At 46.2% G+C, this 23,613-nt stretch overlaps 1 protein-coding gene across 2 annotated transcripts in view; it reads right to left on the bottom strand.

Moving 5' to 3' along the window:
* Positions 1-14,233: 14,233 nt before the first annotated feature.
* HKDC1 (hexokinase domain containing 1) overlaps positions 14,234-23,613 on the bottom strand; it is a 74,031-nt gene continuing 64,651 nt past the window's right edge. For both annotated transcript variants that reach the window (XR_012512836.1, XR_012512837.1), the window contains one exon: positions 14,234-14,424. The gene's annotated coding sequence lies outside the window, so the exon portion shown is untranslated. The remainder of the gene's footprint in view (positions 14,425-23,613) is intronic.

The following is a 23,613-nucleotide window of genomic DNA, read 5'->3' as shown; positions in this document are numbered from 1 at the left end:
AAGGAAAATAGAGAATTTCTGTGCTTTTCTCCCAAGTTGATTCGTAAAGTCTATACCTTACCACCTTTGCATGAAGCAACCCATCTCAGATCCACTCTGTTGCCTCTTTAAAGAGACAATAAAGTGTATGCTTGGGGAATGGGAAGGAAGAAGGTAGGTCATCACAAACAGCACAGAAAATTCTCTGATTTGGAACTAAATGGGATGTGTCTATAGCAAAGATCTGACACGTGTCCATATTGAATTGCAGAGCAGATGGGTGCCAAGTTTCTGGCATGACTGACTGTGAAATGGAAAAGACAGGAGGGTAGAGACCCTTCCATTTCCCCTCCCAGAGTCCCTCACGGTCAGGATGCCACGCAGCTCCAAAGCAGGAGGGCCCTGTGTTTGGCTCTGACAATTAGCATTCCTAGTAACAGAGGCCCCTTTGAAAGCACCTTCCCTGTGCAGGTGGACTGAATCTAGCAGGGAGCAAGTTAGAGGTAAATACTGCTCCACACCCCGAAGAAGCCACAGCTGCCTGGCTGGCTTAAAACCGTGATCAGAATTCCCAAAGGGAATTGCTATGCACTGTCTTTTACAGAAAATGTTACAGAAGGAAATGAAAAAAAAATAATAATAACTTTCTTACCTCACTTTCAGTAAGCGGAGGTCGTTTTGGCTTTTTAGCTGCTACATCCTTAAAGAAAGACAGGACAAGTAGTGTTACAAATGTATTTCAGCAACTGGCGTTCACAACATTTTGAATGAGCTAAGTGAAAGCAAAAGTAATTACAAGTAACCTTGGAAAGTCTATGTAAATTCTAACACAATTACCAGTTCTCTGGATGAAATGCAGCAGAGCTCAGTAATATACAATTGGCGAATTTATTCACACAGACACTAGGTTCTTACAAATGTCCCAGGCACTGTGCTGGGAGCTAGAGATTCCAAGATGGAAAAACAACTGTGGTTCAGCCCTCAAGGAGCCCACAGTCCACGATGAAACACAGATGTGCCAGTCAGTAACGGAAGCACAGCAGCACCAGAGCTGCAGCAGAGTCCTGGAGAGGAGCTGTGGGAGCACAGGGATCTAAGCCCTGTTGACCCACTGGCCCCACTGCCTCCTAGACTGCAGGATGCAATGCTTCCCTGATGAGAAAGGAGGCAACCTGGCCATCAGGCAGTGACCAGCTCTTGGCGGGGTCTGCAAAAAATGAGTTAGCATTCTGCCACAGGGTCCCCTCTCTCTCTCTCTCTCTCTCTCTCTCTCTCTCTCTCTCTCTCTGTTTCCCCAGCTTGGAGTGCGCTGGTGCAGTTATGGCTCGCTGCAGCCTTGACCTCAAGTAGCTGGGACTACAGGTATGCAACACCACACCTGGCTAGTTTTTGTTTTTGTTGTTGTTGAGACAGAGTTTCACGGTGTCACCCAGGCTGGAGTGCAGTGGTGTTATCTCTGCTCACTGCAACCTCCTCCTCCCAGTTTCAAGCAATTCTCCTGCCTCAGCCTTCCAAGTAGCTGGGATTCATGCACGTGTCACCACTCCAGCTAATTTTTTTGTGTATTTTCACTAGAGATGAAGTTTCTCCATGTTGGTCAAGCTAGTCTCGAACTCCTGACCTCAAGTGATCTGCTTGCTTCGGCCAGTGCTGGGAGCACAGGCGTGAGCCACTGCACCTGGCCAAATTTTTTATTTTTTGAACAGATAGAGTCTCTCTATGTTGACCAGGCTGGTTTCAAACTCCTGGGCTCAGGTGATCCTCCTGCCTCAGCTTCCCAAAGTGCTGGGATCACAGGCATGAGCCACTGCACCTGGCAGATTCTGCTTTTTAATAACTTCCCTTGCCTCACAAATTTTGGAAGCTGCCACCAATTCAGAGAAAAGCTCATGTGAATTTCTTCATGACGGTAGCTGAATGAATAGGGAAGGTATAGTAAATTGTTTGCAAAAAAACAGCTACACTAATTCTCCTCCCCATACCCATGCTTTTACATAGTCTCCACCCACAGAGACTCTGGAATTGGCCATGTGACTTGCTTGACTCAGGACAATAGCAATGCCATGCAAACAGACACTTGAAATGTGCTTGCCCTTTGGGGCTTGACTTCTCAAGCTGCTCTTGGAACCTTTACAAACACCACTATGTGAATGAGCCCCAGTTAGGCTACTGAACGTGCGTGGCACATGGCCCAGTTACCATCCTTGCCTATAGCCAGTCAGCTGCCAGAGGTAGAAGAGAAGCCACAGACCTCAAGCTGTCTGCAGTCCTCTGAGAGAGCCAGGCTGACAGTAAATGAGACAGAGAAGAGCCACTCCAGCTGAGCTCAGTGCAAATTACCAACTCACGGTGTTGCAGATAAATAAGAGATTATTGTTTGTTGTTTGTTTGTTTGTTGTTTTTTGAGAAGGAGTCTCACACTGTTGCCCAGGCTGGGGTGCAGTAGCATGATCTCAGCTCACTGCAACCTCCGCCTCCTGGGTTCAAGCAATTCCCCTGCCTCAGCCTCCTGAGTAGCTGGGACTACGGACATGCGCCACCATGCCTGGCTAATTTTTGTATTTTTAGTAGAGACGTGATTTCACCATGTTGGCCTGGCTGGTCTCAAACTCCTGACCTCATGATCCACCCACCTGGGCCTCCCAAAGTGCTGGAATTACAGGCATGAGCCACTGCGCCCAGCCAAGAGATGATTGTTTTAAGTCACTAAGTATTGGGGTGATGTATTACACAACACACACAGCAAAAGCTAACTGACACAGAGGGAGATTTCAAGGTTGGAGGCAGAAATGATGGTGCATACATATCTTGGAGATACCTTCCTTCCTCCTCCAGTACCTCCAAAAATCATGTGCAAGGTAGCCTGTTTAGATGCTTGACTTTCTGGTTGTGGAATACTTCATGGAAAAGGAAACCTAGACCTACTAGAGGTGAACTGAGGCTGGAACCTCAGGCGCAGGTGAGTACCAACCCACCTGCCTAAAAGGGCATGTCCAGGGCAGCTGGCTGAGGCTGGGGACTGAGCTGTCCTGTATCAGTGGGCACAGAAGAAGGCTACCCAAGGAGCACAGAGTTGGTAAATGTCTCCACATACAGAAGATGCCAGATAGGGAGTGGAGGATGGATAAAAATGCCTGGTAATGGGCTCAAGTCACACCTCCAGAAATGAGCGTTTGGAGACACTCGTGTGGCCAGCATGCCTGCTCTGGAGCCAGTAGAGGCCAAATCAGTCTTGTCCAGTGAAGGCGGAGATGAATCAGATGGATTAGAGCCCAGCCCCACCTTTCCACCCAACACTAGCAGGGGATACAGTGGGTCCTGGTCCCACCAATCCTGGGGCTGCTAGAGACAAACTTTCTGGGGAGCCCCAAGCCAGCAGAGATATGGCCCAAACTCAAGTATATTGGTCCTAACAAGGGACTTCAAAGGACTCTACTCTTAACTTGGAGATCTCACAGGATTCTGATTGTCAGTCTCCACTCACCCCTGCAGGTGTCTCTGCAGCATGAGCGAGAGAGGGGCAGGAACAGGGGGGGAAAGTACGAATAAGAAAACTGAGGCCCCCCTCAGCCCTTTATCTGCAATGACAACCTGCAAAGTGCCTCCTGTCTTAGTGCATGGACCCAGAAAGCACAGCATAAATATTCCTCTTCTTGCTCCCGACTATTAGTGGGTGAGAAGAGATGGAATCCACAGTAACAGAGCACAAGAAGGAAACTCGCTCTCTAGGGAAGGAGACTGAAGTTCCTGGAAGGTTGCACAGCGGCCCACAGACATGCAGGTAGTGCCTGTAAGAATCAGGGGTAACCTGGCCAGGCACGGTGGTTCACGCCTATAATCCCAGCACACTGGGAGGCCAACAGTGGGCAGATTGCCTGAGGTCAGGAATTTGAGACCAGCCTGACTAACATGTTGAAACCCCATCTGTATTAAAAACACAAAAATTAGCTGGGCTTGGTGGCACGTGTCTGTAGTCCCAGCTACTTGGGAGGCTGAGGCAGGAGAATTGCTTGAACCCAGGAGGTAGAGGTTGCAATGAGTTGCAATGAGCTGCAATCACGCCATTACTCTCCAGCCTGGGTAACAGAGCAAGACTCTTTCTCTGAAAAGAAAAGAAAAATAGAACCAGGGGTAACCCATGTATGTTTCTCCCCTGGAGGGCAGGGATGATCTTTTCGGCACTTCTTGTCCCACCTCACACAGAGTAAGTGCTCAAGAAACATTTGCAGTTCACAAACTGAAAAACCATGCCCTCTTTTCAGTAGGTCCCAAGTCAAAGAAGCTCCACAGAAATCAAGGTCCTAGGCTGGATGCAGTGGCTCATACCTGTAATCCCAGCACTTTGGGAGGCTGAGGCAGGAGGATCACTTGAGGCCAGGGATCCAAGAACAGCCTGGGCAACATAGCAAGCACCTGTCTCTACAAAAAAAAAAAAAAAAAAATTAAAAATTAGCTGGGCGTGGGAGCACACGCATCTAGTCCCAGCTGCTTGGGAGGCTAAGGCAAGAGGACCAGTTGAACTCAGGAGTTCAAGGCTGCAGTAAGCCATCAGTGTGCCACTGCACTCCAACCTCGGTGACAGAGCAAGATCCCATCTATCAAAAATAAAATAAAAATGATGGTCCTAGGAAAACTAGGGAAGCAAAAAATAGCATCCCATAGAAAGTCTGAGCTATCAGAATAATCCAGGCAAATTTTCTATGTGCCCAAAGCCAAAACTGCCTAGGCCTTACACTGATACCCCCATGGCAGCCAACTCCCTGCTGAAATGGCTCTATTGTTGCAGATACTTGCAAGCCTACATGAGAACTTATAATAAGCAACAGTGAAAAATGCTGTCTGGGACTTGGAATTGTCAGGAAACCTATCAGAAGAAAACCAAATGGACCATGCAATTTTTGGCCCTTTCTTAGACTAACAGTGGACATTTCAATATCCCGAGAGTGAGTTTCTAAGCTTGGAACAACTCAAAATATATCTATCATTAGAAATATAGGGTTGAGGTCACACACCTCACCTTAAGCGTTGACCTTGAGGGGTAAGTAGAAAGAGCACAGTCCTGGAGTCAGAGAGACCTGAGTTTATGTCCTGGATCTGCCAGGACCAGCTGTGCAACCTGGGAAAGGAACGTAACCTCTCTAAGCCTCAGTTTACCCATCTGTAAAATGGGAATGATACCTTCTTCACCGGGCCTTTGGGAGTGGGGGGCACAGAGGACTTGCTTGGTAAATGGCAGATGATATAATAAAGACCATGAACTGACAGAGGATCCAGGCAGTAAGAACTACAACTGCCCTGGGCTAATTGATGGGACCAAATCAATGTCCAGCTGCTGGATTTCCATCTGTATCTGAGATCCCAGAACCTGTGTTTCTCTCCCTGGTCCTCCAAGCACCACAGAGGGCCTGTCAGATTGACACTGAACTCTGGGTGCCAGAGTCCAAACCTGCTGACTGCCACATGGCGCCTGTGACACTGGCTGCTTTGTGCCATTTCTCCAAGGCTGGCCTGGCCTACTTTAAACTGCTGGTGGCATTCTGCCTGGGACTGGCAAAGCCAGGCAGGGGCACAGGAAGGGGACCGTGAGAGGTGGCAATGGCATCCTAAACAAACTCCCGGGTTTGGAAAAGCTCCTCCTTTCCCAGAGCAGGCAAAACTTTTTCTCACCCTGGTTGGGGTGAAGGAGGAGATAAGGAAGAGGTCTAAGAAGTCCAACAGCCAAGAGGAATTTTGGACTTCTGGATTCAGTGACCTCCACTCCCCACTGACAACCACAGAAGCCTTGGATTCCACAAAGGAGAATGAGGCTGAGAGCTTGCAGTTGGGCATTAGAAACAGGATGGAATTCAGTCCTCTCAAAAGCCTGAGAGGGGCTGGGCATGGTGGCTCATGCCTGTAATCCCAGCACTTTGGAAGGCTGAGGGAAACAGATCACCTGAAGTAGGGAGTTCGAGACCAATCTGACCAACATGGAGAAACCCCGTCTCTACTAAAAATACAAAAATTAGCCAGGTGTGGTGGTGGGCACCTGTAATCCCAGCTACTTGGGAGGCTGAGACAGGAGAATCACTTGAACCTGGGAGGCGGAGGTTGCAGTGAGCCAAGATCGCACCATTGCACTCCAGCCTGGGCAACAAGAGCAAAGCTCTGTTTCCAAAACAACAAACAAAAAACCCTGAGAGGCAGGAAGGATGCACCTGAGCTGGACCTTGCAAAGCCCCTCTCAAAGACGCCGAAGAGGGCATTGTAAGCCACTCTGTAGGACTGAGAGAAAGATGCCCACCCTGGGTGGGCCCAAGCCCCTCACCTCTTGCCTCAAGGTAGAAGCAACTCCTTGTATTGTCCACTTGTGATACTAATCAGAAATTAATTTGCCACCCAAGAGCTGACCAGGAGAAAGTCTTCATAAAGGAAACAGGCCAGGCCACTGCAGTGATTTAAATGGGGCTCTGAGAGAGTTTCGGGCTCAGGGCACTCAGTTAGTTTGAGCACTGTGTCTGTTATTGAGGCAAACCCCAACTGTGTCTCAGTTTCCCAAATTGTTCTCTTGGTGGGGGGGGGGAGGTGGAACAGCTGTAGTCCTTGCTCCAGAGGGACCCATCTGCAGCATAGATTAATTTAATATGAACCAGCTACTCAGAAGAGCATAATTTGTCCTATAAACATTTTCCAGGGTTTATTCCAACATCCAAGGAGAGAATCAAAGCTCTTTTTTTTTTTTTTAAGATGGGGTTTTACCATATTCATCAGGCTGGTCTTAAACTCCTGACCTCAGGTGATCCGCCCACCTCAGCCTCCCAAAGTGTTGGGATTACAGGCATGAGCCACTGCACCCGGCTTCAAAGCTCTTTAAGATATAAGAACAGGCTTCTAGGCAGGCATGGTAGCTCACAGTGTAATCCCAGCACTTTGGGAGGCTGAGGCAGGTGGATCACCTGAGGCCAGGGGTTTGAGACCAGCCTGGGCAACATGGCAAAACCCCATCTCTACACAAAAATACAAAGTTAGCCGGGCATAGTGGTACACGCCTGTAATCCCAGCTACTAGGGAGGCTGAGGCACGAGAATCACTTGAACCCAGGAGGTGGGACAGTGAGCTGAGATAATGCCATTGAACTCCAGCCTGGGCAACAAAGGGGAGACTCTGTCTCAAAAAAAAAAAAAAAAAAAAAGTTTTTAAAATGGGCTTCTGCATTTACATGGCAACATAAAATTTGGCCAGAGGGGGCTTATCTTAAAGAAGAAAAAAGCCAAACTTCTATTTCCAGCACACATGAATGACTTCACAACATAACTGTCTAAGAAGCAATTAACCAGGGGGTTGCAGAATGATCCTCTGGGCTTTCCTTGGTCAGAACCCACGTGGCCCCTGCTGCATATGAACCTGCACCAAGACTTAGAGGCTGAGGCTGAGGGGCTCCTGTCTTGCCTCATGACACTTTCCTGCTGTGCTCTTGGTCAGAGTTTTCCCTTCTCTAAGATGGACCCCAACACACTCATCTCCCAGGGGTAGTGGGTTGAGCAGGCTGCGGTGCACGTGACCCCTCTGAGAAGCTAAAGAAACACCAGAGCTGCTGGACGTGGTGACTCACACCTGTAATCCCAGCACTTTCGGATGCTGAAGCAGGTGGATCACCTGAGGTCAGGAGTTCAAGACCAGCCTGACCAACAGGGAGAAACCTCATCTGTACTAAAAATACAAAATTAGCCAGACATGGTGGCACATGCCTGTAATCCCAGCTATTTGGGAGCCTGAGGCAGAAGAATCACTTGAACTCGGGAGGTAGAGGTTGCAGTGAGCTGAGATCACGCCATTGCACTCCAGCCTGGGCAACCATCCAAAAAAAAAAAAAAAAAGAAAGGAAAAGAAACACGGGAGCTTACCAATTGTCGCTGGCAGATCTGCCCCATAGTGGGGAAGGCACTTGCTGAGCTCGGGTCCTTTCCTGTGCTTTTCTACTCTCAACAGCTGGGTCTCGAACACCTGGAGAAAGGCAAAGTTCAAGGAAGGCAGGGTCAAGTTCTTGGCAGCCCCATTTTTGTTCTCACCAATTAGAAAGCTAAATACTCTGGTACTGAGAACCGAGACATAGTGCAGACACATTTCTAGATGATTCATAAACCCAGGTAAAATGATATAAGGTTTCTCGTTTTGTTTGTTTGAGGCAGGGTATTGCTCTGTTGCTCAGACTAGAGTGCAGTGGCGCCATCATAGCTCACTGCAGCCTCTGTTGCTCAGACTGGTCTTGAGCTCCTGGGCTCAAGCGAACCTCCCACCTCAGCCTCCTCAAGTGCTGGGTTACAGGCCTGAGCTATTGCTCCCAGTCAAGGTTGCTGGCAGGATACCATTCTAGAATAAATTCCCTGGAGCTTGGTCTGGAGGTGGTACTTCATCACCAACTACAACCTCCTCTGCTTATAACTATACCCAAAGAAAGAGTCATGCTTTGGATAGGAAATTCAATGGAAGCGGAAATTAGCAAAGACATCTCCAAAAGGCCAAGTCAGAGTTTCACTCTGTTGCCCAGGTTGGAGTACAGTGGCACCATCAGAGCTCACTGCAGCCTCAAGCTCGTACTCCTGGACACAAGCGATCCTTGTGCCTCAGCCTCCTGAGTAGCTGTAACCACAGGCACATGGCACCATGCCAGCCTAATTTTTAATTTTTTCATAGAGACAGGATCTCGCCATGTTGCCCAAGCTTGTCTTGAACTCCTGGCCTCAAGTGATCCCCCTGCTTCGGCCTCCCAAAGTACTGGGATTATAGGCATAAGCCACTGCATTCAGTCTATTTATGATTTTCAAAATCTCACCCTATAACTTTTTAAGGCTATTTTTTTAATAATGTACACATTATTTATATATGTTTTTTAAAAAATGAGCTACAACTCACATACCAAAAGATTCACCCTTTAAAGTGTATAATTCAGTGATTTTCTGTATATTCACAAGGTTGTACAACCATCATCAGTAATTCCAGAAAATTTTCATCACCCTATAAAGAAACCCATACCCATCAGCAGTCATTCCCATTCAATCCCCACCCCAGCCCCTGCAACCACTAATCTACTTTCTGTGTCTGTGAATTTGCCTTCTGGCCATTTCATGTAAGTGGAATCATAAAGGTATATAATCTCAAAATAATTAAAATGCATGTACTAAGGAATGCCAGAGATGGCTTGGCTTTGTGTCCCCACCCAAATCTCATTTTGAATGATAAACCTCATAATCCCCACATGTCAAGGGAGAGACCAGGTGGGAAGTAATTGGATCATGGGGGTGGTTTGCCTTATGCTGTTCTCATGATAGTGAGTGAGTTCTCACAAGATCTGATGGTTTTATAAAGGGCTCTACCCCCTTCACCCAGCACTTCTCCTTCCTACAGCCTTACAAAGAAGGTGCCTTTCACCATGATTGCAAGTTTCCTGATGCCTTCCTAGCCATGCTGAACTATGAGTCAACCAAACCTCTTTCCTTCAGTGGCTCACACTTGTAATCCCAGCACTTTGGGAGGTCGAAGCGGGCGGATCACGAGGTCAGGACTTCGAAACTAGCCTGGACAACATGGTGAAATCCCATGTCTACTAAAAACACAACAATTAGCTGGGCGTGGTGGCGTGTGCTTGTAATCCCAGCTACTCAGGAGGCTGAGGCAGGAAAATCACTTGAACTCAGAAGGTGGAGGTTGTAGTAAGCCGAGATTGTGCCACTGCACTCCAGCCTGGGTGAAAGAGCAAAAAACTCTGTCTCAAAAAAAAAACCTCTTTCCTTTTTAAATTATCCAGTCTCGGGCAGTTCTTTACAGCAGTGTGAAAACAGACTAATACAATGTGTCTGCAAAAATATTTTACTGATGGAGTATGTAACCAAATTGGCCTGGAAAGCCCTGGCTGAAGGCGTAAAGCCTTCTAGGATTTGTCCCTGGCTTCTCTATGAGCTTCCTCTGCAGAGGCACTGATGGGTCCCCTAGTTCAAAGCAAAGCATGAGGCCAGGCACCTCATGAGGTGGCTCGCACCTGTAATTACAGCACTTTGGGAGGCCGAGGCAGGTCAGGAGTTCAAGATAAGCCTGACCAACATGGTGAAGCCCCATCTCTACTAAATACAAAAAAATTAGCCAGGCGTGGTAGCGCATGCCTATAATTCCAGCTACTTGGGAGGCTGAGGCAGGAGAATTGTTTGAACCCAGGAGATGGAGGTTGCAGTGAGCCAACATTGCAACCAAAGTGAAATTCCATCTCAAAAAAAAAAGTAAAGCATGGTCTAAAAATAAAATATATGCCTTGCAATTATTTGCTCATTTTTGAGACAGGGTCCTGCTCTGTCACCCAGGCTGTAGTGCAGTGCAATCACTCTAACTGCAGCCTCCACCTTCAGAGCTCAAGTGATCCTCCCACCTCAACCTCTGCAGCTGGGACTACAGGCTTGAACTACCACGCATGGCTAATTTTTAAAATTTTTTGTAGAGACAGGGGTCTCACTATGTTGCCCAGGCTGGTCTTGAACCCCTGGGCTCAAGCGATTCTCCTACCTCAGCTTCCCAAAGTGCTGGGATTACGGGTGTCAGCCACTGCACTCAGCCATAATTTATTATTTAACTTTGTTTTTATAAAAACGTTCTTATTATGCTACATGGGCTTAACAAATTTCAACAAATTCCACACACATTTTTGCCTTCCTTTCTGATCCCCAGGCAAATTCCTAAGTCTAGTTCAAACACTGCTCTGAATTACCAAAGCACTTACAGAGAATGCCTGTTACCTCTTTTCCATTGGTATTTATTTCTTAAAAGCTCCCTGGGTCTGTAACACGACAGAGAAGATTATGCTATCACCCCCCTTTCTTCCCAGGCTTACAATGTTGTTACCCAGGAGACGGAGTAGGAGGAAGGGAAGGAACCCTTGGGACTGGCCCAGGGCATTCACTTTGAAGGTCATTCAAAGCAGAGTTGCTTTTTGTCTAGAGAGGATTTGGTCCAGAGGTTATGTAGAAATTGGTGGGGGTTCCACCAGCCCACCATGCAGGCCAGTTTACAGCTAGTGGTTCCATTCTCCGTGCACTCTCACCCCGGAAGCAACAGGCCCTCTCTCTGCTACTTACACAGGTCTCTGCAGAACTGTACCCCTCTCTCCCTCCTCAAGATCTAGAGCATCTGTGTAAGCCAAGTATTGCCCTTCCCCGAAATCTGGCACAGGCATCACCATAACACAGCTTCAAATTCGATGCTTCGCTTATTGTGTCATTTACTTGAGTTTAGGAATCCTGATATCTCCACATCTTAGTAACAGAAAAATCCACATTCATTTGAATTTTGCTAATAGCTGGGTTCCTTTCTCTTTTTTGTTTGTTTGTTTTTTAAGGAATAGGATCTCATGGTTCAGCTTGGTGGCTCATGCCTGTAATCCCAACCAACACTTTGGGAGGCCAAGGCGGGCAGGTCACCTGAGGTCAGGAGTTTGAGACCAGGATGGCTAACATGGTAAAACCCTGTCTCTACTAAAAATACTTTAAAAATTAGCTGGGCACGGTGGTGGGTGCCTGTAATCCCAGCTACTCAGAGGGCTGAGGCAGTAGAATAACTTGAATCCTCGAGGTAAAGATTTCAGTGAGCAAAGACAGTGCCACTGCACTCCAGCCTGAGCGACAGAGCAAGATTCTGTCTCAAAGAAAGGGAAATAGGATCTTGCTGTGTTGTGCAGGCTGGTCTCAAACTGCTGGGCTCAAGTGATCCTCCTCCCTCAGCTTCCCAAAGTCCTGAGATTACACGAGTGAGACGCTGCAGCTGGTTTAGCAGCTGGATTTCTCGTTCCTTTCCAGGTAATGCTTTTTTTTTTTTCTATTTTCTTTCTTTTTTTTTTTTTTTTTTTTGAGATGGAGTTTTGCTCTTGTTTGTTGCCCAGGCTGGAGTGCGATGATACAAACTCTGCTCACCACAACCTCCACCTCCTGGGTTCAAGCGATTCACCTGCCTCAGCCTCCTGAGTAGCTGGGATTACAGGCAGGCACCACCATGCCTGGCTAATTTTTTTTTTTTTTTTTCTTTTTTAGTATAGAGACAAGGTTTCTCCATGTTGGTCAGGCTGGTCTCAAACTCCCGATCTCGGGTGATCCGCCTGCCTCGGCCTCCCAAAGTGCTGGGATTACAGGCATGAGCCACCATGCCTGGTCTATGCCTTTTTTTAAAAGCAAAGAAAAAAAAAAAAAACCATGGTTTTAGCCTCGCTTTCAGAGAGGATGTACCCACTATTCAATTGAGTTTCACTTTGCCCTTAAGCAACTCTCTTGGAAGTCATTATAATTAGCATTTATTGAATACTTCCTGCCTGCCAGGCACTGCTATAAATATAATACCTCATAGGCATTAGTTCACAACAACCCCTCGTAAGTTCTATCTTCCCAGTTTTACACATGAGGAAACTGAGGCTTACAGCAGTCAAATAGCTTCCCAAGGTCATATGGCTGTAAGTTAACCAAACTGAGATTTGAAGTCAGGCTCCACCACCCTTTTTTTTTTTTTTTTTTTTTTTTTTTGAGACGGAGTTTCGCTCTTGTTACCCAGGCTGGAGTGCAATGGCACGATCTCGGCTCACCGCAACCTCCGCCTCGCCTCCTGGGTTCAGGCAATTCTCCTGCCTCGGCCTCCTGAGTAGCTGGGATTACAGGCACGCACCACCATGCCCAGCTAATTTTTTGTATTTTTAGTAGAGACGGGGTTTCACCGTGTTGGCCAGGATGGTCTCGATCTCTTGACCTCATGATCCACCCGCCTCGGCCTCCCAAAGTGCTGGGATTACAGGCTTGAGCCACCGTGCCCGGCCCATCCTTTTTTTTGAGGCAGGGGTGGACAGAGTCCTGCTCTTTCTCCAGGCCGAAGTGCAGTAGTGCAATCTTGGCTCACTGCACCCTCCACTTCCCGGGTTCAAGCGATTCCCCTGCCTCAGCCTCCCGAGTAACTGGGACTACAGGCACCCCCCCATCACACCTGGCTAGTTTTTGTATTTTTAGTAGAGACGGTGTTTCACTATGTTGGCCAGGATGGTCTCCATCTCCTGACCTCGTCGTCCGCCCGCCTCGGCCTCCCAGGCCAGGCTCCTCCTTTCTTAATCACTCTGGCACATTGTCCTTCAACTGCAGTGTCAGTCCCAAATCCTGAAGCTAGTACAGGACAGATGGGTACTCAAGGAAGAGAGGCATTTTACAAGTTATCAAGCTGTGAGGAATATCAGCACAGCATTTACCTTAAAAACAAAACAAAACAAAACAAAACAAACAAAAAACCATAGATGGCATTAGCTCAGTCACTTCAAACAAAAAGGCTCAACTAGAGTGAGCTTTGGCCCAGTTATAAATTACTGTGTATCTCTAGGAAAGTGTTTGCCCCTCTCTGGGTCTCATCTGTAAAATAAGCGGGCTTAAACTCCAGGATCTACCATTTAAGATCCCGAGAGCTGGATAGCTCTTTCTTTTCATTTCATTTCTTTTTTTTTTTTTTTTTGAGAGTGTCTCACTCTGTCACCCAGGCTGGGGAGCAGTACAGTGGCATGAACTTGGCTCACGGCAACTTCTGTTGCAGCCTCCACCTCCTGGGTGCAACTGATTCTCCCGCCTCAGTCTCCTGAGTAGCTGAGACTACAGGCGCCTGCCACCATGCCTGGCTAATTTTTGTATTTTTAGTAGAGACAGGGTTTCACCATGTTGGCCAAGCTGGTCTCGAACTCCTGACCTCAGGTAATCCACCTACCTTGGCCTCCCAAAGTTCTGGGATTACAGGCATGAGCCACCATGCCCAGCTAGCTCTTTATTTTTAAATTTTTATTATTTATTTATTATTATTTTTGAGATAGAGTCTCACTCAGTCACACAGGCTGGAGTGCAGTGATGCGATCCCAGGATCACTGCAGCTTTGACCTCCTGCACCCAAGTGACCCTTCCCCCTCAGCCTCTGCAGTAGCTGGGACCACAGGCATGCACCACCACATCAGGCTAATTTTTTTTTTTTTTTTTTTTTTTTTTAGAGATGGGGGTCTCTTTATTTTGCCCAGGCTGGTCTTGAACTCCTGGCCTCAAGTGATCCTCCCACCTTGGCCTCTCAAAGTGCGGGGATTATAGGCGTGAGCCACCTCGCCCTGCCAGATTATCCCTTCATTCATTTTATTTTACAGAGAAGGACAGGAAGCTGCTTAATCTGAACGCCAGAGAGAGTCTCATGCGGGAGTGAGGGCGTCACAGCCCAAGCTACCCCCCACTTGCCTTGGGATGACTTGAGACACCTTTGCTTGCTCTTCACTTGGGCTCATTCTCATTTTTCCAAAAGGGCAACATACACTGTCCTTGCAACCCAACTGTGGATTCTTGGCACGAAGCAGGTGTGGGTGGGTGTTTGGACTCTTTTCCTCCTCAGGAACAATGCTCTGGGGAACAGTTCTTCAGCTGGTTATTTGAAGCCCTGAGAACAGAAAGAGACAAAAGATGCATTTGTCATAAAATCAAGAGTCACAAAAGGTTTGCAAGGGGTAGAGCCTGCGCCAGCGTCCTTGGGAAGGAAAGCATCCTTGGATGTTACTGAGGACCTGTGGCAAGGGGCTAGGGCACTTGGATGCCCTTGACATTCAGACAGTGCTTCATGGTTATGAAGTTCTTTGCCCACTGGGACCTCAGAAACCTTGGGTGCGGGGACAGGAACAGTGACAGTGGTGAGGAGGGTGATGACATTGAAGATGGTGATGACAATGGTCACTCGTGTGCATTGAGCCAGGCGTTGTGCTAAGGGCTTCATGTGCACTGATTCCTGGAAGCGTCCCAACAATGTTAGGAGTAGAATCCATTTTCAGCAGGGAAGCTGAAGCTTAGGGGAGTTAATCCAGGTACTCATGGAAACGCAGCATTAGCAGAGCTGTTGTACTTAGGTCTCTTCAGCCCTGAAGCCTTAATTCTTTTTTTTTTTTTTTTTTTTTTTTTTTGAGATGGAGTCTCACTCTGTCACCCAGGCTGACGTACAGTGGCATGACTGAACTCGGCTCACTGCAACCTCCACCTCCTAGGTTCAAGTTTCAAACAATTCTCTTGCCTCAGCCTCCCAAGTAGCTGGGACTACAGGTGCTTGTCACCATGCCTGGCTAATTTTTTGTATTTTTAGTAGAGACAGGGTTTCACCATACTAGCCAGGATGGTCTCTATCTCCTGAACTCATGATCTGCCCGCCTCAGCCTCCCAAAATGCTGGGATTACAGGCATGAGCCACCACGCCTGCCCTAATTCTTTATTTTATGGGTGCTCTAGCTGAGGCTTAGAGCGGGTAAGTAGCTCAGAGCTAAAAAAAAAAAAAAAAACAACTTGGGTTTTAAAATGTGTGGAGAAATGAAATGCACACCCTATGGCCAAAACAGAGCAGGCAAACCTCTGGTTGGCACCAGAGAGAGCTGGGCTAGACTTGGCAGCCAAAGTTCAAATGGATGTTCCAGGCCACGTTTTTCCTTCCTCCTCCCTTCCCTTCCTTTATTCTTTGGGGACTGAATCTTCTGTTGTTTTACTCTCTTTTATTGGGCTCAATCCTGGGGGTGACTCACTACCATTCCCCACCCAAACCCTTCCTTCTTTCCTTCAATTCTCAAATCCTGTCTTCATGGAGCGTACAGTCTCTGAAGGAAAGAGAGATTAAGAAATCACATGAACCACAGCTGCAAATTGTGAATTATGTTAGCTGTCAAGAAGGAGAAGTATAGGAAGCCACAACATCTAATCCTGGGGTTCATGGATGCCTTCCTAGAGAAAGTGATCTTGGATCTGGGACACATTGGTCTAAGTCAAAGTTTTCTTTGGTGGTCCCTGAGGCAGGGATCAGGTAAGCCTTGATAAAGAGGAGGATGGGGAAGAAAAAGAGGAGGAAGAGGACAGCACGCCCTGGTACTTGTTAATCTGCCCCCTCTGCATTTGGATTTTACTGAGGGTGGGCTAACTTGGTCTCCGTCCTCGAGGGTGGTGGTTCTCCAAGCATGGTCCTTGCACCAGTGGCAACAGGATTAGGTGGGAACTTGTTAGAAAGGCACATTCTTGGGTCCTTCCGCGGACCTACTGAATGGAAAATTTTGGGGTGAACCCAAGACTCTGTTTTAACAAGCTCTCCTCCTGATTCCGTGACCTGCTAAAGTTTGAGAGCCAGGTTCTAGATGCCTACAGTCAAGTGGACTCACTCATTAAACGTATAGAAGGTCCCCGGTTCTCTCTCACTCTCTTATGTTCTCCACATGAAAGAGGAAGTTTTGTTGTTTTTTTCTTTGAGACGGAATTTCGCTCTTGTTACCCAGGCTGGAGTGCAATGGCGCGATCTCGGCTCACCGCATCCTCCGCCTCGCCTCCTGGGTTCAGGCAATTCTCCTGCCTCAGCCTCCTGAGTAGCTGGGATTACAGGCACGCGCCACCATGCCCAGCTAATTTTTTGTATTTTTAGTGGAGACGGGGTTTCACCATGTTGACCAGGATGGTCTCGATCTCTTGACCTCGTGATCCACCCGCCTCGGCCTCCCAAAGTGCTGGGATTACAGGCTTGAGCCACCGCGCCCGGCCCGGAAGAGGAAGTTATAAATGGTATTTTGAGAGGTCTGATGGGGCCTGCAGCTACAGAGAGAAATAGGACAGGTTGTTTGATAAGGTGGAGAGTGGGAGACAAAAATGCGAAGATTTTAGCAAGTCAGAGATTAGTTGCACAGAGGCTGAAACTCCAGGAGGTAAAAGCATATTATATTATTTGAAAGCTGAAAAGAACCTAGCACATCATATTCCACTCCCACCCTCACTGTCTTAGTCCCTTCAGGCCGCTACAACAAATTACTGTAGGCTAGGTAACTTACAAGTGATGGAGACATAAAGGCTGGGAAATCCAAGATTAAGTCACCAGCAGATTTGGTGCCTGGTGGGACTCATTTCTCAAAGACAGTGCCCTTTTTTTTTATTTTATTTTTTATTTTGACAGGGTCTTGCTCTGTCACCCAGGCTGGAGTGCAGTGGTTCCATTTTGGCTCACTGCAACCTCTGCCTCCCTGGTTCAAGTAATTTGCCTGCCTCAGCCTTCTGAGTAGCTAGGATTATAGATGCATGCCACCACACCTGGCTAATTTTTGTATTTTTAGTAGAGATGAGGTTTCACCATATTGATCAGGCTGGTCTTGAACTCCTGACCTCATGATCCACCCGCCTCAGTCTCCTGGAGTGCTGGGATTACAGACCTGAACCACTGCACCTGGCCAACAGTGCCTTCTTTACTCTGTCCTCACTGGTAGAAGGGACAAACAAGCTCTGTAGGGTCTCTTTTAAAAGGGTGTGAATCAAATTCATGAGGGTTCCACCCTCAGGACTTAATAATCTCCAAAGACCCCACCTTCTAATATTATCACATTGGAGATGAGGTTTCAATTATGAATTTGGGGGACCATAAACGTGCATGCCATAGCACCCAACCAAGACAAGATCCAGAGAGTTGCTACCTCATTCTTTAAAAAACCTTTTCCATCGTTGGCTGGTTAAATCTGAAATCCAAACTACTTCCATCTGACTTCCTTCCATTGGTCTTAGTTCTCTAGATTCTTGCAGGTAAATCCTTTCATCCTTCCTCATGTCTGCCCAGGGATGAGAATATGGGTGGTTCTTAGTGAAGACACGATCACTGATCAACCAAAGTATAAAAGAAGCTCCTGGACTTATAAATGCTTTTATTAAAGCAAGAGTGAAGGTGAAATAAACTTCAAGCACACGTGCCCTCTATCTGAGAAGCTGACATGACAGCGGCTTTGTAGATTGGGCCACATTCCGGAGAAACTGTTAAGTCAATTTTGCAAGGTCCTGATTTCTAACTCTGGCCCAAGCCTCCAATGTCCTAGGTTACAGACACCTCTCACATGTGGTTTCCCTTACGTCCTGCATTTATGACTTGGCTGATTAGGAAGAAATTTTTGGACCACGTATTTAAACTATCATTGCTTGCTATGGGTACTGGCTACTTCACAGGCCAAGATCGACTTAGTTTCTGGAGAAACATGTTTCTTGTGTCATTCTGAGGTTCCCCATCACACATTTAATCTACGTATGTTCATTCATACATTCATTTAACCATTCTGCACATCCTGCAAACCCAGTTTAGCCTCCTCAGTAATCAAGCACCAAAGTCAACAATGGACAAGTTCTATTTCAAAGAATATGCTAACAAAAGACCCAATTCAGAAAAAGCAAATGTGACAGAGTACAAAAGAGCAGCTCCAACTGGTGCAATTTTTTTTTTTTTTTTTTTTTTTTTGAGACGGAGTTTCGCTCTTGTTACCCAGGCTGGAGTGCAATGGCGCGATCTCGGCTCACTGCAACCTCCGCCTCCTGGGTTCAAGCAATTCTCCTGCCTCAGCCTCCTGAGTAGCTGGGATTACAGGCAAGTGCCACCATGCCCAGCTACTTTTTTGTGTTTTTAGTAGAGACGGGGTTTCACCATGTTGACCAGGATGGTCTCGATCTCTCGACCTCGTGATCCACCCGCCTCGGCCTCCCAAAGTGCTGGGATTACAGGCTTGAGCCACCGCGCCCGGCAACTGGTGCAATTTTGGCTCACTGCAACCTCGGCTCCCCGGGTCCTGGTTAAAGCAATTCCCCTGCCTCAACCTCCTGAGTAGCTGGGATTACAGGCACGCACCACCATGCCCGGCTTTTGTATTTTTAGTATAGACAGGGTTTCACCATGTTGTCCAGGCTAGTCTTGAACTCCTGACCTTCTGATCCACCCACCTCAGCCTCCCAAAGTGCTGGGATTATAGGCATGAGCCACTGCGCCCAGCCTTCAATTCTCTTTTGAACCATACTTACATGTTGTCCTAATGCCCTTCACGACATAAGTAAGAGGGCACAGACAGGAGTAGCTCATTTTAGAAAGCGCCAGAGCAAAGCACAGGAAGAAAATAGAACACAGAGACCTGCCTCTCAGCCTGGGCCTCCCACCACCAACCAGGGCCCCCTAGGCCTGTGAAGGCTCTTGGGGACACCATCGTAAGGAGATGACATCAGCCCATGAGTGATAATATAGCATCAACCAAAACAAAACTTCAAAAAGAAACTTACTATGAAATGGGCCTCTGAGATTTCTTGCATAAAGATGATCTCTGAAGAGTCACACCACAATAAAATCACCGTTTCTCTACACTCTCGATGATGCCGGACAAAAATGTGACAACATGCTCTTCAACTGGCTTCCCGCCAAACACCGGAGAGTGAGCTCATGTGCCCACCACCATGTAATAACCCAAGCCAAATCTCTGTTTTATTTTTACCAATAAGGAAAAAAAAAAGACTTCATCTTTCCACAACAGTCCATTGAATTCAAGCCTTTTCACAGAGGAAGCAAAAGACTTCCTAATCTCTAGCAAAAAATGCCAGCTATGTGCTCCCACAGGGTTCCAGTCGCTGGAGGCCGCAGGGCACCAGGACTATCACAGTAACTTCCCAGCTGATCTACAATTCAATTCCCTTTTGTGCAAAACTCCAGATACTGTCCAACAGTTTGGATCCAGGCTTCAATCCCGGGACGTTCCAGCCTTGTCGTCAGCCCCAGTGCATTCCCTGACCTGGCAAGCAGACTCAGAAATCAGGACTAGAATCTGGGACCCAGAGCCTGACCACATAGCTTTAGCTGCCTTTGAGAGGAGAGATGGATTTCCAATTTGATCCATAGTACTTTCCATGTACCAGTCCCCAGAGGGAAAGGGGATGGGTGAGCATGGAGTGTGTGGCATTGTAGACTACAAAGCCCTGAAAAACTTCATGGACAAAATGCAGATTAAACATACATATATTCAAGCAAAGCCAGCCAGGCATAGTGTGAGCAGTGGGTGCTTTACAGAAATTGCTTCAGATATCAGAGGAAATGGCAGGGAGGTTCCAAGAAGATAGATTGGAATTCAAACATTGGTTAACCTGTCAGTTTCACTTATTTTATTTATTTGGCTTTTTTTCCCCCTTTTTTGTGAAGAACGGGGTCTCACTATATTGCCCAGGCAGGTAGGTCTCAAACTCCTGGGCTCAAGCTGTCCTCCCACCTCTGCTCTCTAAGAGCTGGGACTACAGGTGTGAGCCACCTCACCTGGCCATAACCTGTCAGTTTCCCTAGGAAATGTCAGTCTCATTTCCTCTGCCCTCTCAGTCCTAACCCTACCATCAGATTTATTTTTGTGCTCAGCCGTATCCCTTATACCACTACCGTTCACTATAAAACAAACCATTTTTGCCAGCACTCAGTTATCTGGTAAATACTCTTTTATTTAGGCTTATGAGGAGTTGTAAAATACAAAAGAAACAGAGTGGGAAAACCATTTTGTAATATATAATAATAAATGAAAAAAGCTAGATAAAATTTCTAAAGTAGAATTCCATTTATTTATTCATTTATTTAGACATAGGGTCTTCCTCTGTCACCCAGGTGATATAAATATATATATCCTACAGATATAGGATGGAAGTGAAGATATTTACATATATAAGCTATTACATGTAATTATATATAAGCATAATTGTTATAATTATTTAATTAAATGATTGAATGATTTGATATTTATTAACAAATAATTTTAATCATTTAAAATGTCTTAAAATTTAAATATTAAAAAAAATTTTTTTTTTTTTTGAGACAGAGTTTCGCTCTTGTTACCCAGGCTGGAGTGCAATGGCGCGATCTCGGCTCACCGCAACCTCCGCCTCCTGGGTTCAGGCAATTCTCCTGCCTCAGCCTCCTGAGTAGCTGGGATTACAGGCATGCGCCATCATGCCCAGCTAATTTTTTGTATTTTTAGTAGAGACGGGGTTTCACCGTGTTGACCAGGATGGTCTCGATCTCTTGACCTTGTGATCCACCCGCCTCGGCCTCCCAAAGTGCTGGGATTACAGGCTTGAGCCATAGCGCCCGGCCAAAATTCTTTTTTTTTTTTTAAAGACTGATTCTTATCTTGTTGCCCAGGCTGGAGTGCAATGGCACGATTTTAGCTCACTGTAACCTCCACCACCTGGGTTGGGGCAGTTCTCATGCCTCAGCCTCCTGAGTAACTGGGATTACAGGTGTACACCACCACACCCAGCTAATGTTTGTATTTTTAGTAGAGACAGGGTTTCACCATGTTGACCAGGCTGGTCTCAAACTCATAACCTCAGATGATCCACCTGCCCTGGCCTCCCAAAGTGCTAGGATTATAGGCATGAACCACCGTGCCTGGCCAGATGTTAAAATTCTAATAAATTAAGCACAAAATATTAAAGCAAGAATTGTTAGACCTACAGAAATATTCTGAAAAATCCACATTATAAGAAAAATTTATGGCCAGGCGCGGTGGCTCACGCCTGTAATCCCAGCACTTTGGGAGGCCGAGGCGGGTGGATTTGAACTCCTGACCTCAGGCAATCCACCTGCCTCAGCCTCCAGTGCTGGGATTACAGGCATGAGCCACACCGTTCAGCTAATACAGAATCTATATATACAGAATCTTGCTCTCTCATCCAGGCTAGAGTGCAATGGCAGGATCTTGGCTCACTGCAACCTCCGCTTCCTGAGTTCAAGTGATTCTCCTGTCTCAGCCTCCCGAGTAGTTGGGATTACAGGCATGTGCCACCACTCCCAGCTAATTTTTTATTTTTAGTAGAGACGGGGTTTCACCATGTTGTCCAGACTGACCTCGAACTCCTGACCTCATGATCCATCCACCTCAGCCTCCCAGAGTGCTGGGATTACAGGCACAAGCCATTGTACCAGGCATCAGAATATATTTTCAAATGCACATAAAAGGTCCTCAAATTTCAAAGCAAACATATTTATAAAGCAAGTCTTAATAAATTTGTAAATAATTAAGATAATTTAGACTAGGGGTTGACAAACTAGGAACTGCAGGACAAATCTAGCCTGTCACTTATTTTTGTAAATAAAGTTTTATTAGAAGCAAGCCATACCCATTCATTTACATGTTGTCCATGGCTCTTTTTTGTTACAACAGCACAGATTATATGGCCCACAGAGCCTGCAATTGTGACTGCCTGGCCCTTTATAGAAATAGTCAATCCCTGATATAGGCCATAGATTTCAACATACAATTAAGTTAAAATTAACAAAATTATTAAATTTAAAACAACATACTTGGAAATTATAAATGTACAAACTTAAGCTTTTTTCTTTTTAAAAATTTTACATTTTTTTTTAAATCTAATAGAGACAGGGTCTCACCATGTTGCCCAGGCTGGTCTTAAATTCCCAGCCTCAAGCTGTCCTCTCGCCTCGGCCTCCCAAAGTGCTGGGATTACAGGTGTGAGTCACCACACCCAACTTTAAAAGTTTTTTTTTTTTTTTTTTTTTAAATAACTCATGATATCATAATGGGAATTTAAGATATTTAGAATTGGTGGTTAGAATATGGGATGTAAGAGGGAAGCAGTAGACCATTGTGTCCACTATAGAACTAGAAAAAAAAAATGGATCAACTAAAAAGCATATATACATTTCTTTTTAGAGACACTGGAAGGCTGGAAATCTAATTGAACTAAATTCCAGAGCAGAAAGCACACTTCCAAGGTGAGTGGAGATTCATGACTGCTTTCTTCTCTGAGGGCATTTGTTAGGTCTCACCATGGGCTGGGAGAGATTAGACTTGCCAGAATCGAGGCAAGCCTACTCAGAGAGAATGAGAAACCAGCCAGCTTTGATGGTCTTGTGAGCTGGCTAGACAGAGTCGAATCTGGAGAAGCTTCAAATGCCTTGCTGGTTTTCCCCACCTGCCAGTGCTCCCCATAGGATTTTTGCTAAGTTCTGGGCAGTAGAGAAGGCTAGGTTGGAAATTTAGATACAGATGTCCTATGATATTGTCGTATTTGAGAAAGAGAAAGCTGCTTGAAAAAAAAGGCTGCTTGTAATAAACACAAGACAGGCATTACTCTAAGATATTTGAAACTTTTTTTTTTTTTTTTTTTTTTGAGATGGAGTTTCACTCTGTTACCCAGGCTGGAGTGCAATGGTGCAATCTTGGCTCGCTGCATGCTCTGCCTCCTGGTTTCAAGCAATTCTCCTGCCTCAGCCTCCCAAGTAGGTGGGACTACAGGCATGTGCCATCATGCATAACTACATTTTGTATTTTTAATAGAGACAAGATTTCACCATGTTGGCCAGGCTGGTCTCAAATTCCTGACCTCAGGTGATCCACCTGTCTTGGCCTCCCAAAGTGCTGGGATTACAAATGTGAGCCACCATCCCTGGCCAAAACTTTTTTTTTTCAAATTAAAATTTGAAAAATTAAAAAAAAAATACAGATGAGGTCTCACTATGTTGGCCAAGGTGGTCTGGAACTCCTGAGCTCAATTGATCCTCCTGCCTCAGCTTACCAAAGTGCTAGGATGACAGGCATGAGCCATCATGCTCAGCTGACATTTGAAACTAAGAGTGAACTGATCCAGCTCAATATCAGACTGGATCAAAGTAATCAGTTCATTACCTTAGCTAACTGAGAGAAGAGTGTTCTCTCCCCAGTGAAAAATAACATCTACATCAGATGCTATGGCTATTTATGCAGATTATTAAAAAAATACATAATATATTCTAGAAAAATGTGGGCTGTAAGCAAGAGAAAAAATAGACAAC

Source organism: Saimiri boliviensis, chromosome 12 (genome assembly GCF_048565385.1).
Source record: "Saimiri boliviensis isolate mSaiBol1 chromosome 12, mSaiBol1.pri, whole genome shotgun sequence".
In the NCBI taxonomy this organism is placed as follows: domain Eukaryota; kingdom Metazoa; phylum Chordata; class Mammalia; order Primates; family Cebidae; genus Saimiri; species Saimiri boliviensis.
The sequence above is the reverse complement of the archived record's forward strand: the minus strand, read 5'-3'. Positions and strand labels throughout refer to the sequence as shown.